Source organism: Rhinopithecus bieti, unplaced genomic scaffold (assembly GCF_001698545.2).
Source record: "Rhinopithecus bieti isolate Rb0 unplaced genomic scaffold, ASM169854v2 scaffold_25209, whole genome shotgun sequence".
NCBI classification, from domain to species: domain Eukaryota; kingdom Metazoa; phylum Chordata; class Mammalia; order Primates; family Cercopithecidae; genus Rhinopithecus; species Rhinopithecus bieti.
Window position 1 is genome coordinate 1,220,555 of NW_016811970.1, and position 13,953 is coordinate 1,234,507.

General features: G+C 36.6%; 1 long non-coding RNA gene across 1 annotated transcript in view; it reads right to left on the reverse strand.

Moving 5' to 3' along the window:
• LOC108544363 (uncharacterized) overlaps positions 1-7,359 on the reverse strand; it is a 34,174-nt gene extending 26,815 nt beyond the window's left edge. The window contains exon 1 of the long non-coding RNA XR_001889813.1: positions 7,094-7,359. This is a non-coding gene — a long non-coding RNA (uncharacterized LOC108544363). The remainder of the gene's footprint in view (positions 1-7,093) is intronic.
• Positions 7,360-13,953: the final 6,594 nt, after the last annotated feature.

Genomic DNA, 13,953 nt, shown 5'->3' on the forward strand with positions numbered 1-13,953 from the left:
AAAAAAAAAAAAAAAAAAAAAAAAAGAAGCGAATTTTATGTTAATTGGAATAAGATATCATCTACCTTTTGGCAAGGCATTGAATAGCTTTGATGGGTGGTAGAATTCAGTTATGAGGCACTGTGGAGTGACAGTTTTGGCCAGAACGTCAAAGAGATAGTGGCAGATTGTACTTTTCAAAGATGCTCACAACTCTATCTCCTACGTTAACTAGTCTTCTGCAATGACACCTTAGCATTCTCACATTAAAAAAAAAAAAAAAAAAGTGCCTATTTCTCCACTTCATTGTCCACCAGAATGATGAACTCTGTGACTTATTTGACTGATAGAATTCAGCAGATAATGCTGAGCCAGTTCTGAACATGGACCTGGGAGCTTGTACTTCTTTCCTTTTGGAAGCCATATGCCATGTAATAAGTGGTACTACCTGAGAACATCATGTTGTAAAAAGCCCAAGACATGTGGCAAGGCCTTGGAGGATGAGAAATCACAAGGGAAAGGATGAGGAAAATTGAGACACCAGACATATGAGTGAAGGGCTCATCTTGGAAGTTCATCTTCTAGACCAGATGCTCCAAATGACCACATATAAATCAGCGAGAAATCTCTCAATCAAATTCTTCCCAAGTTCCCGATCTACAAAGCTGTGAGCAAAGTAAACTGGGTGTTACAAGTCACTAATATTTCAAGTAATTTTTTTTCCCGGAAATACATAACCAAAACAGAATTTATGTCTCAAAATGAGGTCCCGCTGCAACAAAAAACTGAAACAAATTAGCATTGCTTTGAGACTGGAAGCCAGGCAGAAGATAGAAGAGCCTTGAGAAGACTGTTAGTGAAGAATGAAAGACATCATTATCAGAACGGTAGAAGAGGTGCCCTCTGTTACATAATGGAAGAAAGCTGGGCACCAGTTATCTACCTATGAGAACATGGAAAATAGGATATACCAACCTACTATTTTTGCTAAGGAGATTTCTAAGCAGAATGATGAAAGTAACAACTTTCTTTTAAAGCAGCAAATGATAAAGAGAGAGAGAAAGGAGTTTAAATTGGAATTACAGAAGGCTCTGGATTGTCTTTCTAGCCAGTGAAAATTTCTCAAAGCAAGAAATGACCTCATGGTAAAAACAAAGTCAAGGGTGCAACTCTGCCATCCTTTATTGGAGCTTAGAAAAATTTAAGGATATGTTCAAAGACACTCTAAGAAATAAATGAAACATCCATGAATCTTGAGGATACAACTTTTCTAATATTTTTTTTTTCTGAGTAGTCCTGAATGACCAAATTTTTAACTTTCATGGATACATAATAGTTGTACATATTTATGCAGTACATGTGATATTTTGATACAAGTACACAATGTTCAATGATCAAAGCAGGGTAATTGGGATATTCATCACCTTAAACATTTATTATTTCTTTGTATTACAATCTAACACAATCTAAGAACACTCTAAGCCCACTTCTCAAGTTCTTTTAAAATATACAAAATATTTATTTATATATATAAATTATTATTAACTATAGTTGCCCTATTTTGCCACCAAACACTAGATCTTATTTCTTCTAACTGTATTTGTGTACCTATTTACCAACCTTTCTTTATTTCCCCCACCCTACCACCTTTCCCAGTCTCTGGTAAACATCACTACACTCTCCATCTCCATGAGATCAATTTTTTAGCTTTCACATATGTGTGAGAACATATGATATTTGCTTTCTGTACCTGGCTTACTTCATTTGACATAATGTTCTCCAGTTTCATTATGTTGTTGCAAATGACAAGATTTCATTCTTTCTTATGGCTGAATAATATTTCATTGTGTATATGTACCACTTTTTAAATTCGTTCATCTATTGATGTACGTGTAAGTTGATTCCAGATCTTTGCTATTGTGAATAAACTGCAATAAACATAGGAGTGTAGGTATCTCTTTAATATATCGATTCATTTTCCTTTGGATATATATCCAGTAATAGATTAATAGATCATATAGTAGTTCTATTTTTAGTTTAGTTTTTTTTTTTTTTTTTTTTTTTGAGAAATCTTCATACTGCTTTCCATAGTGGCAGTATTAATTTGTATTCCCACCAACAGTGCATAACAATTACCATTTCTCTGCATCCTCACCAGCATCTATTACTTTTCTGTCTTTTTAATAACAGTCGCATTCTAACTGGGACAAGATGATATCTCTTTGTGGTTTTGATTTGCATTTCCCTGATGATTAGTGATGTCGAGCATTTTTTCATATACCTGGTGGCAATTTATATGTCTTCTTTTGAGAAATATCTATTCAGATCTTTTGCCCATTTCCTAACTGGATAATTAGTTTTTTGTGCTGTTGAGTTGTTTGAGTTCCTTGTGTGTTCTGGCTTTTAATCCCTTACCAATTGAATAATTTGAAAATAATTTATTTCATTCTGTAGATTGCCTCTGCACTTTGCTGTGCAGATGATTTTAGCTTGATATAATCCCATTTGTCCGTTTTTGCTTTGACTTCTACCTTTGAGGTCTTACTCAAGGATTCTTTGCTGTGACCACTAATGTCCTGGAGAAGTTTTCCAATGTGTTCATCTAGTTGTTTCATACCTGCAAGTCTAACATTTAAATCTTTACTCCATTTTGATTTGATTTTGGCATATAAATAAATTTCTGGACACCTACAACCTATTAAGATTGAACCACAATGACACATAAAACTTGACTAGATCAATAACAAGAAACAAGATAACAGTATTGAAAAGTCTTCCATCAAAGGAAAGCCCAGGACCTAATGGTTGAACTGCTGAATTCTGCCAAACATTTAAGGGAGAACTAATACCAGTCATACTCAAACTATTCCAAAAAAATTGAGGAGAAGGGAATACTCATAAACTCATTCTGTATGGCCAGTATTACACTGATACCAAAACCAAAGACACAATAGAAAAAGAAAACTACAGGCCAATTTCTCTGATGAATATAGATGCAAGAAACCTCAACAAAATATTAGCAAGCCATATTCAACAACACATTCAAAGATCATTCTCTATGACCAAGTGGAATTCATCCTATGGATGCGAGGATGGTTCAACATATGTAAATCAATAAATGTGATACATCACATCAGCAGAATAAAGAACAAAAACAATATGATTATTTCAATAGTTAAAAAAAATTTGACAAAATTCAGCATTCCTTCATGATAAAAATTCTCAACAAACTGGATATAAAAGGAACATGCCTCAACACAGTAACGGCCATATGTAACAAATCCATGGCTAATATCATATTAAACAGGGAAAAACTGAAAGCCTTCCCTCTAAGATCTGGAACAAGACAAATATACCCACTTTTACCATTTATGTTCAACATAGTACTAGAAGTCCTAGCCAGAACAATTAGACAAAACAAAGAAATACAATGCATTCAAATTGGAAAGAGAAAAAACAATTTATTCTTGCTTGCAGGTTATATGATCTTATATTTATAAAAACCTAAAGATGACACCAACAAACTATTAACTGAAAGTCAGTAAAACTGCAGGATTCAAAATCTACATACAAAAACATTAGTAGTATTTCTGTATGCTGATAGTGAACAATGTGAAAAACAAACCAAGAATGTAATCCCATTTGCAATAGCTAATAATAAAACAAAACTCTTTGATTAAGGAATAAACTAATCCAAAGAAGTGAAAGACCTCTACAATGAAAACTCTAAGACATTGATGAAAGCAATTGAAGAGGATCACAAAAAAGGATAGATATTTTATGTTTGTGAATTAGAAGAATCAATATTATTACAATGTCCATACTGCCCAAAGCTATCTACAGATTCAATGAAATTCCTATCAAAATATCAATGACATTGTTCATGGAAATAGAAAAAAAAACCCTAAAATTTGTATGGAACCACAAACGACCCAGAATAGACAAATAAATCCTGAACAAAAAAATAAAGCAAGAGGCATCACATTACCTGACTTCAAATTATGCTACAAAGCTATAATAACAAAAACAGCATGGTAGCTAGGTGTGGTGGCATGTGCCTATAGTCCTAGATATTTGAAAGGCTGAAGCAGGAGAACCACTTGAACTCAGGAGTTTGTGACCAGCCTGGACAATATAGTGAGACCTATCGATAAATGAATAAATAAACCCAGCATGGCACTGACATAAAAACTGACACTGGCCAAGGGAGAAAAATAAAGAAGCCGGAAATAATTCCACACATTTATGGTCAACTCAGTTTTGGCAAAGTCACCAAAAACACATTAGGGAAAGGATAGTCTCTTCCTTCAATAAATAGTGCTGGGTAAACTGGATATTCACATGCAGACAAAGGACTTGCTTTTTAGAACACTGTTGGACAAAAGGACTTTTAAAAATTCTAAGAGTGTTGTCCTGTAGCACCTTGACTGTCAGGTGTTAAGAAGTACTTGTATCTAAGAGATCAACAGATCTCACTCATGTTTAATAGAGTGAACACTAATGTGATTGATAAGAAACTTACAAAGTTTTCAAGGAAATTTTACTTGCTATCTTGGATTGAAAAAGAAACAGTTCATGTTCTCACTTACAAGTGAGAGGTAAATGATGAGAACACACAGACACAAAGAGAGGAACATCACACACTTGGACCTTTCGGAGGGTGGAAGTTAGGAGGAGGGACAGGATAAGGAAAAATAACTAATAGGCATGAGGCTTAATACCTGGGTGATTAAATAATCTGTACAACAAACACCCGTGACACAAGTTTACCTATGTAACAAACCTGTACTTGCATCCCTTTACTGAAAATAAAAGTTAAAGAGACAGTTCAAGTAGGAAAAAAAAAGTCTGTAATAGGAAGTAGGCTGAGAAAGCCACAAATACAGACCAAAAGTCCAGAGAACAGAAACTAAAACAGCATATCACTCGCATGGAACAGAATCAGGGCCTGATTTAAAAAAAAAAAAAAAAAAAAGGTATCATATATTTAGCTAGAATTCAGAAATTCTTTGGACTAGTGATGGATACATTATTCCCATTCCATATTCTCCAACTTTTTTCACTGAAGAGTTCATTGCATTTGTCCTATTCTTGAAACCACATTGTATCGTGGGTGTGAGGAAACCAGCTAACTTGTCTCCTTAGTTCACAGGTTTCACTGAAAGTAACTACACCTAAGAAACCTTTATCACACCAGGGCCTGATTTAGATGATGAACTCCTGGACTTTGAACTAGTAGTGTACTGGAATGATAACATGTGGGTCTTGAAATGGAGATGAGCATATTTTGTATGTGGGAGAGATATGAATTGTAATAGCCACAGACCAACTGGTAGATAGTCTTGGTCCCTATACACATGCTGAGTCTCATATCGAGAGGTGGAGCCTAATGCACTTCCCTGAGAATAGGGACTTTCCCAGTAACTTACTTGACTAACAAAGTACAGTGAAAATGACTTTTGGGACTTTGGAGGCTGCATCATAAGAAGTCTTTTAGTTCTATTTGAGCCTCTTAGAATGCTTGCTCTGGGAACATATTGCCATGTTGTCTAAAGCCCAAAGACACATGCAAAGTTTACGTGTACAGAAAAATGAATTGTTCTTTTAGACCACTAAAGTTTAGGGTTGTTTGTGACACAACAGTGGGTAACCTATACAAAGTTCTGTATTTTGTCAGAAGAAAGGAATTATTGCTTCAGAGATGTGGCAGCTGAAACACGTCCACATCTCAGATTATCACTCTACATTCCTCCACTTCCTTTGCTAAATATTATTGACTAAGGAGCCAAATTCTTTGCAGTATGGAAGATAACACTCTCTCCAATAGAAAAAAAAGATAAATTGTGAATTATTCACATGACTTGTGGTCTGGGTTGTGCAAATGTTTGCATATTAAAAAAATAACAATGATAATATATTTTAAGGTCATCTCCTTGATTTTTATTTTAAAGTGAAATATGTATGGAAAATGCATGGGGAAAATATTTGCAGTATAAGTTGTTGGAAAGGCAAATATTTTAATTCATACATTTTAAAAGAAATACCTTCTATTATCTCCTTTTGAAATATGATAGATAAAAGGTTTTAGCATCTGTCCCACCGGGTGTTTCCAGCATATGAAAACCCTCCCAAGATGATTGTAGTTCTTTCGGAGTGAATCCAAACAAGCCGGAGGGAAAACATTTACTTTTTGTTTTTGAGATTCTTAGCGATTCACTTGCTCCTAAAACTCCTGCTATCTTTCTTGGCAGGACTCACATACACCTATCCCGTTATCTTTCCCTGTATTCGTTGCTATGCCTAACACCACTCTTCCTGTAGGCCACTGAACAGTGAGGAACCTGCTTTTTTGTATTCCTCACAGAAACTGGTCTAGTGATACGCTCAAAATAGCTGCTCAGATGGCTGCCGAACGACAACATATCTTCAAAGTACACAGAATGGAAAGCCACACTGCATTTCACTTCTACCTTGGGCGAGGGTACTTTAGTTGTGCTATGCCTGTCAGTCTCTGTTCCCAGAGAAGCATTTCACATTAGCAAGCATCATTACTTTCAAAGAAAATCCCCAGTGTTCATCACATAGTTCCACCTAAAGAACACAAGTGAAGGTTAGGGAAGGAAAGTGACAGGAAGATGGCTGTTTGAGGGAAAGATTGGTTTGGTCACTGAGCTTAAAAGTCACACTTGTAATAAAAAAATGCCTAGGAAGCAAAGATCCTGGAAGCAGAGATCAGAACGTGAAGAAGCTGGCAGGAATGAGAAGTTAGGGAAAGCAAAGAGCCAGAACCTGGAGGATCAGTCAGAGCCAGAGGAGACATAAATAGTGACAGAGAGAACTAGTGTAGGAAGCTAGTTAAGGTGGGAGGTTCAAAATCAATCATTCCACACTGTATGTATATCAACGTGGCTGTGTACCCCGTATTTATATACAATTATAAATTGTCAAAAACTAAATTAAAATATAAACTAAACCAAACAAACAGAGAAAAAAACAAGCCAGAGTTGAGGAGACTCACATGAATCTACAAGAAGTTCATGACAGGTTTTGAGGTAGCATGTCACGGGGCTAATGCCAGTCACCCAACCAACAAAAATTAACAACAACAAGATACCTTTCCTTTCAGCTCTTCTATTCGTATAAGCACATCTTTATCAATCAGCTCTGATGGCGTCAGTGCTAGGGTGCTGGGGAGAGAGACCTATCTAGAAAGATCCAGTTACTCCTTTTACAGAGCTTACATTCTAGAGCAGCAGTAATAAGTTGAGTGCATATCACTGGCCACACAGAGGTTACACAGATTCTTAAGAGTAGCCAAAGAGAGTTCTTCTAGGGCAGTGACTTGTTTCCCCCAATGTCAGGGGGCCATGCAACCTCCCTTTGTTCAGTCTAGACAAGACTGCCTAGGAGATTTTGGAATTATGGAATTGGAATCCTCATTCACTGTAGCAGGAGCAAACTGAGGAGCCAGTGGAAGCCAAATAAAGATCTCTGCTTCCTGAGAGCTCACACTGCACAATTTCAGAAAATCACAAACATCTTAGTACAGAAGGATCTGCACCACCCGGCAGGAAGCATCCAATGAACACTGACCCGGATTCAAATGGATGTTCTTATTAGGATGTCAAAGAAGAATTTTTTTCAGGAATTTTTAAACATGGAGCAGGAACATAAACAGGGCAATGCCAAGTGATTTTGCCAAGTATGAAGAGAGCAGAGTTTGTCGCCCTCTCTGAAAGGTGAACTAGCACTCTGCCTGATTCAGAAGCTCATTTTGTGGACCAAGTGTGTTCCCTAAGTTTCCTTTAAGCTAGTTACTCTGGTTTCAGAGCATTCAGACAATAACATTGCCCTCAGCATGTTACCATGCAGGTAGAGGCTGCTCTCTAAACGCAGTCGGAGAAGCGAGGAGGAGGGAAGAACGGAGGGAAGTGGGGAACCGGGGGACACAGGGAGGAAGGGGGAAGGGAGAGAGAGGGCGGGAGGGCAGGAGGGATGGAGGGAAGAGGTGGGCCAGTCTGTGAGCCACCAACATTGACTGGCATTTCTCACACACTCAGTTTATAATGACAGGCTTACTTTCTTCCTGTGCATCATTTGGTAGCTTCCTCTCATTGTCACCTGAATACTAATAAGAAAACTGTTCTCAATTTCACAGCAATAAAGAGACAGTTTTTGAAATATAAATAGGGTACAGAAAGGGTAGCTGCCAATAGTAAACAAAATGTAGAATAATGAGATAGAAAAAAAGTTACTAAACACAAATAAATGTGTACATTCTCGTATGCTGTATATGAACAAGTGATACTCTTCTTTCTTTTTTGTAACAATATTTTAGCAAGTTGTTAAAGTTCTCATCGTGAGAAATAATTAGAACATATTTGAATATGAAATCGGGAATCAGAACCATATTTGAATCTCAGCTCTGTCAAATGATAGCTTTGTGAATGTGAGCAAGATATTTAATCTCCTTTTATGTCTCAGATTTATCATCTACAAAATAGAGGAAATAATCTTACAATTCTTAAAGCAATTAATAATCATACCATACAAAAAGCCTCTGATACGTATTAAGCTTCAATAAATGGTAATTAAGTTGACATCTTAAGAGCCATTTGAGCTAGAACTAAAGGTAGTGCTCCCTGAATTGCATGCATTTTGCCTGATATCAGCAGTTGGCAGATGCAGTGAGCAAAATCCCTCACAGAATACTGCTTTCAAAAGGCCTGCAGAAGCTGGGCACGGTGGCTCATGACTGCAATCCCAGAACTTTGGGAGGCCGAGGCGGGCGGATCACCTGAGGTTGGGAGTTCAAGACCAGTCTGACCAACACGAAGAAACCCCGTCTCCACTAAAAATACAAAATGAGCCGGGCGTGGTGGCGCATGCCTGTAATCCCAGCTATTCGGGAGGCTGAGGAAGGAGAATCACTTGAACCCGGGAGGAGGAGGTTTCGGTGAGCCGAGATCACGCCATTGCTCTCCAGCCTGGACAACAAGAGTGAAAACAAGTCTCAAAAATAAATAAATAAATAAATAAATAAATAAATAAATAAATAAATAATAAGAAAAAAATAAAAAAGGCCTGCAGACCTGCCTGTGCTCTTATGCATCTCCTCATAACGTGTCACAGACTATCACCATTCCCCAAACAGACAATGGAGGAAATGTTGGCATTTCCAGTTGCATACGTGTGAGTCTTAATAAATAAGACAAAACATTGAAAACAATTCTGCTAATATTAACAGACACTTGAATTGGCAGCTTTACTGCACTAATGCAGCTCAACCATGTGTCATGGAGGTTCTACAAGGAATCTGAGAAAAGGGCAGGAGGTAGCATGTTGCATCTTCAACTGCTCTGTTTGCTGTTAGCAATTTACTGTGTTTGCAGTTTACCTGTGGCCAATGACATGGATTTTTGACTTATACTATCTACTATTAACAAAATCAAGACTCTCAAAGTAGATAGGGGGCCTGATTTTTTTTTTTTTTTTTTTTTTTTTTTTTTTTTTTTTTTACAAAACGGGTCTGATCATTGATAAAACTCTTAATACCAACACCAGAGAGAACAAGAAGGGTGGAGGTGAGACCTCTAATTTGAGTCCCCTGGAAGGCCATCCAGTTTGACACCACAGCTGTTACCTCTTCTGTGAATGTGTCATGCATGGAGGAGCACCACTCTGATCTTCCTTCAAGGAAGAGCTTGCTGTCAGGCTGCAAGAAGCACAGTTAACTGACAGCCTGCGGGTATTAGTGCTGCATCATTTGCCTCTGTTCCTCTCTGGCAGCCCCCAACAAATGACTGATCATGGTCAGAGTCCAAGTGCCTGGCCATTTTTAACCAATGTGGGCTTACTCTAAGGGCAATCTTTGCTCTGGAGCTCCCTGTTGAGTTGGTGGAGACATTTTCAGATCTGCAACTCAGCCTGAGGCACTTGCTGCCTAATCCTGCTTCTCCTCTCCTCTGTCCCTAGCTCTGCCTTCCCTTTACATCTGTCAGCGCTGCATTGCATGGAGGCCTAAGTATTTTTTTTCTTCCTGTCTTGCTTCCTTCTCCTTTCATTGTTTACAGGTGTTACCATCCAATAAAACTCTTGAACTCCTAACTCCATCCCAGCATCTGCTTCCCACACAGCCCAAACAGCATAGTTAGTCCCTGAAAAACATTTAAGAGCTGAAACTTGGGTTTCCACAGAAACTGCATTTTATGGAGTGACTTCCTTTTCTTTTGTTTATTTAGCTCTCTACTTTTGTTTCCCTGTAAATTTAATAATCAACATTCCACTTAAAATTTCACTGCATATTTTCCACTCCTTAATAACACTTGTTGACCTTGTTTTCATATCATTGTTCAGAAAAAAATCTTGGCAGATTTATTATTAAAAGATATTTGTATGTTGCGTTTTTATAATTCTTCCCTAACTTATCACCAAACTAATTTTTCAAAAGATAAATATTTAAAAAACTGATTTAATCCAATACTTATGGAATTTTCACTCTGTACCAGGCACTGTATACTGTGGACCTGCAGTTAGCATGATAACTGAAGCTTCCTGAATTTGTGGTGCTTATATTCTGAGGGAGTCAGATAGGCAACAAAGAAACCAACTGCCCACCCGGGGTACTCCTTGTCAAACCTTCACAAGACTTTGTCCCTCACTTTGCTCTGGTCTTTGCTCCAATGTCACCTTTCAGAGGGCTTCCATGGATACTCCATCTCAAATAACTCTTTCCCTTTATGTACTGGATGTTTCTTCCTTGAACTTACTGCATTCGAGATGACATTTGTGTATTGCTTCATCTGTATCTCCTAATAGAATGTAAGCTTCATGAAGCCAGAGACTTTGAATCTCCAAGTCCTAGAGCACCATCTTTCACCTAGAACAGAGCTCTTCCTAAGCATGTCAAGACATAAAAATAATAGCAATTTAGCCAGGCAAATGATTCTTAGAGCAAATAATAATAATATATAAGAACTCTCTGATGCATATTAGCTTCTGTAGCTGCTTCTATAATTACAGCTACTCAGGAAACTGAGGCAAGAGAATTGATTGAGACCAGCCGTTTAAGACCAGCCTGGACAACATAACAAGACCCTGCCTAAAAAGAAAAAAAAAAGAAGAGACAATTTGAGTAAAAGTTGTTCCACCCAAAATTAAATAAATAAATACATAGATTATTTGAAATGCAAAACTACATTCATTATTGATATGCTAAGCCTATTTTTAAGAGTATATTGTATCTTGAGATACTAGATAGTAGCAGTATGAAGCCATGACAAAGATAAACTAATTATTTAATCTTCAGATCATTCCTTAAACTGCACACATTTGTATATGTTTCATATGTCCCAATTTATAAATAAATAAATGAACACATATTGTGGATGTTTGTTAAAAGATTTTGTTTGTTTGTTTTTTAAAAAATAGATTTGGGGGTTCCATGTGCACATTTATTACATGAATATATTGCATAATTATGAGGTTTGGGCTTCTAGTGTACTCAACACTCAAATAGTGAACATTATACCCAATAGGTAATTTTTCAGTCATACCTACCCTCCCATACACTCCCAGTGTTGATTATTTTTGGAGTCCCAGTGTTGATTATTTCCATCATTATGTCCATGTATACTCACTGTTTAGCTCTCACTTATAAGTGAAAACATGCAGTACTGAATTTTCTGTTTCTGAGTTATTTCACTGAGGATAGCACCCCCCAGCTCCAATCATGTTGCTGTAAAAGACATGACTTCATTCCTTTTCATGGCTGCATAGTATTCCATGGTATATATATATACCACATTGTTTTTTTTAAATCCAGTCATCTACTGATGGGCATTTAGGTTAAACCCATGACTTTGTTATTGTGAACAGTACTGCAATAAACATACAAGTGCAGATGTCTTTTTTACATGATGACTTCTGTTCACTTGGGAAGGTACACAGTAATGGGATTGCTGAGTCAAACAGTAATTATGTTTTTAGTTTTTTGAGAAATCTCCATACTGTTTTCCGTAGTGGTTGTACTTATTTACATTTTCACAAACAGTGAATAAATGCTTCCCTTCAAGTCCTTCCCAACATCTGTTGTTTTAGACTTTTAATGATAGCCATTCTGACTGGTGTAAAATGGTATCTTATTGTGGTCTTAATTTGAATTTATCTGATGATTGCTGATGTTGAGCAGTTTTTTCTGTGTGTGTTGATCATTTGTGTATCTTCTTTTGAGAAATGTCTGCTCACATCCTTTGTCCACTTTTTAATGAGATTATTTGTGCTTTTTCTTGAGCAGTTTGAGTTTCTTGTAGACTCTGGATATTATTTCTTTGCCAGATGCACAGTTTGGAAATAGTTTTTTCTCATTCTGTAGCTTGTTTGTTTACTCTGTTGATTATTTCTTTTGCTGTGCAGAACCTTTTAGTTTAATTAAGTCCCACTTGTCTATTTTTGTTTTTGTGCGTTTGCTTTTAAGGTCTTATTTACTAATTTTTTGCTGAGGCCAAAGTCTAGTTGAGTTTTCCCTAGGCTTTCCTAGACTTTTAAAATGACTTGTATAGTTTCAGGTCTTACATTTAAATGTTTAATTCATTTTGAGTTAATTTTTGTACGTGGTGAGAGCTAGAGGCCCAGCTGCATTCTTCTGCATGTGGCTGTCCAATTTTCCCAGCACCATTTATTGAACAGAGGATCCTTTCCCCATTGTTTATTTTTGTTGACTGGGTCAAAGACCAGGTGGTTGCAGGTGTATGGCTTTATTTCTGGGCTCTCTATCATATTCAGTAATCTATATGTCTATTTCTGTATCAGTGGCATGCTGTTTTGCTTACTATACCCTTGTAGTATAATTTAAAGTCAAGTAATGTGATGCATCCAGCTTTCTTCTCTTTTTGGCTATTTGAGCTCAATTTTGGTTTCCTATGAATTTTAGGATTGTTTTCTAATTCTGTGAAAATGATGTTGGTAATTTGACAGGAATTGCATTGACTCTGTATATTGTTTTTGGGTAGTATAAAATTTTAATGATATTGATTTTCCCAATTCATGATCCTGGGATGTTTTTACCATTTGTTTCTTTCCTCAGTGTTATGTAGTTCTCCTTGTAGAGATCTTGATGTACATTCATAGTTTTTTTTGTTGTTGTTTTTTGTTTTGTTTTTGTAGCTATTGTAAATGTGACTATGCTCTTGTCTTGGTTTTCAGCTTGAATGTTATTGGTGTATAGAAATGCTGATTTTTGTACACTGATTTTGTCTCCTGCAACTTTACTGAAGTCGTTGATCAATTCTAAAAGTCTTTTGCCGTGGTCTTCAGGATTTTCTAGGTATCATATTATGTCATTAGCAAACATAGATAATTTGACTTCCTTTTTTCCAATATGGATGCTTTTTATTTCTTTCTCTTGTCTAATTTCTCTAGCTAGGACTTACAGTTCTCTGTTGAATAGGATTGGTGAGAGTGGCCATCCTTGTCTTGTTCTAGATCTTAGGGGGCATGCTTTCAACTTGTTTTCATTCAGTATAATGTTGGCTATGGGTTTATTATATGCAGCTATGTTCCTTTGATGCCTGGTTTGTTGAGGCTTTTCATCTGGAAGCGATGTTGAATTGTTATCTAATGCTTATTCTGCATCTCTATTAAGATAATCATATGGTTTTTTTTTTTCATTTTGTTTGTGTGGTGAACCATATTTATTGATTTGCATATGTTGAACTATCCTTGCATCCCTGGAATAAAATCCACTTGATTGTGATGTATTATCTTTTTGATGTGCTGTTAGATTTGGTTTGCCAATATTTTGTTGAGGATTTTTGCATTTTGCTCATCAGGGATATTGATCTGTAGTTTTCTTCTTCTGTTTTGTCCTTGACTGATTTTGCATAAGAGTGATACTGGTTTCATAGAATGAGTTAGGGATAGAATCCCTCTTCCTTGACTTTTTGGAATAGTTTTAGTAAGATTGGTATCAGTTGC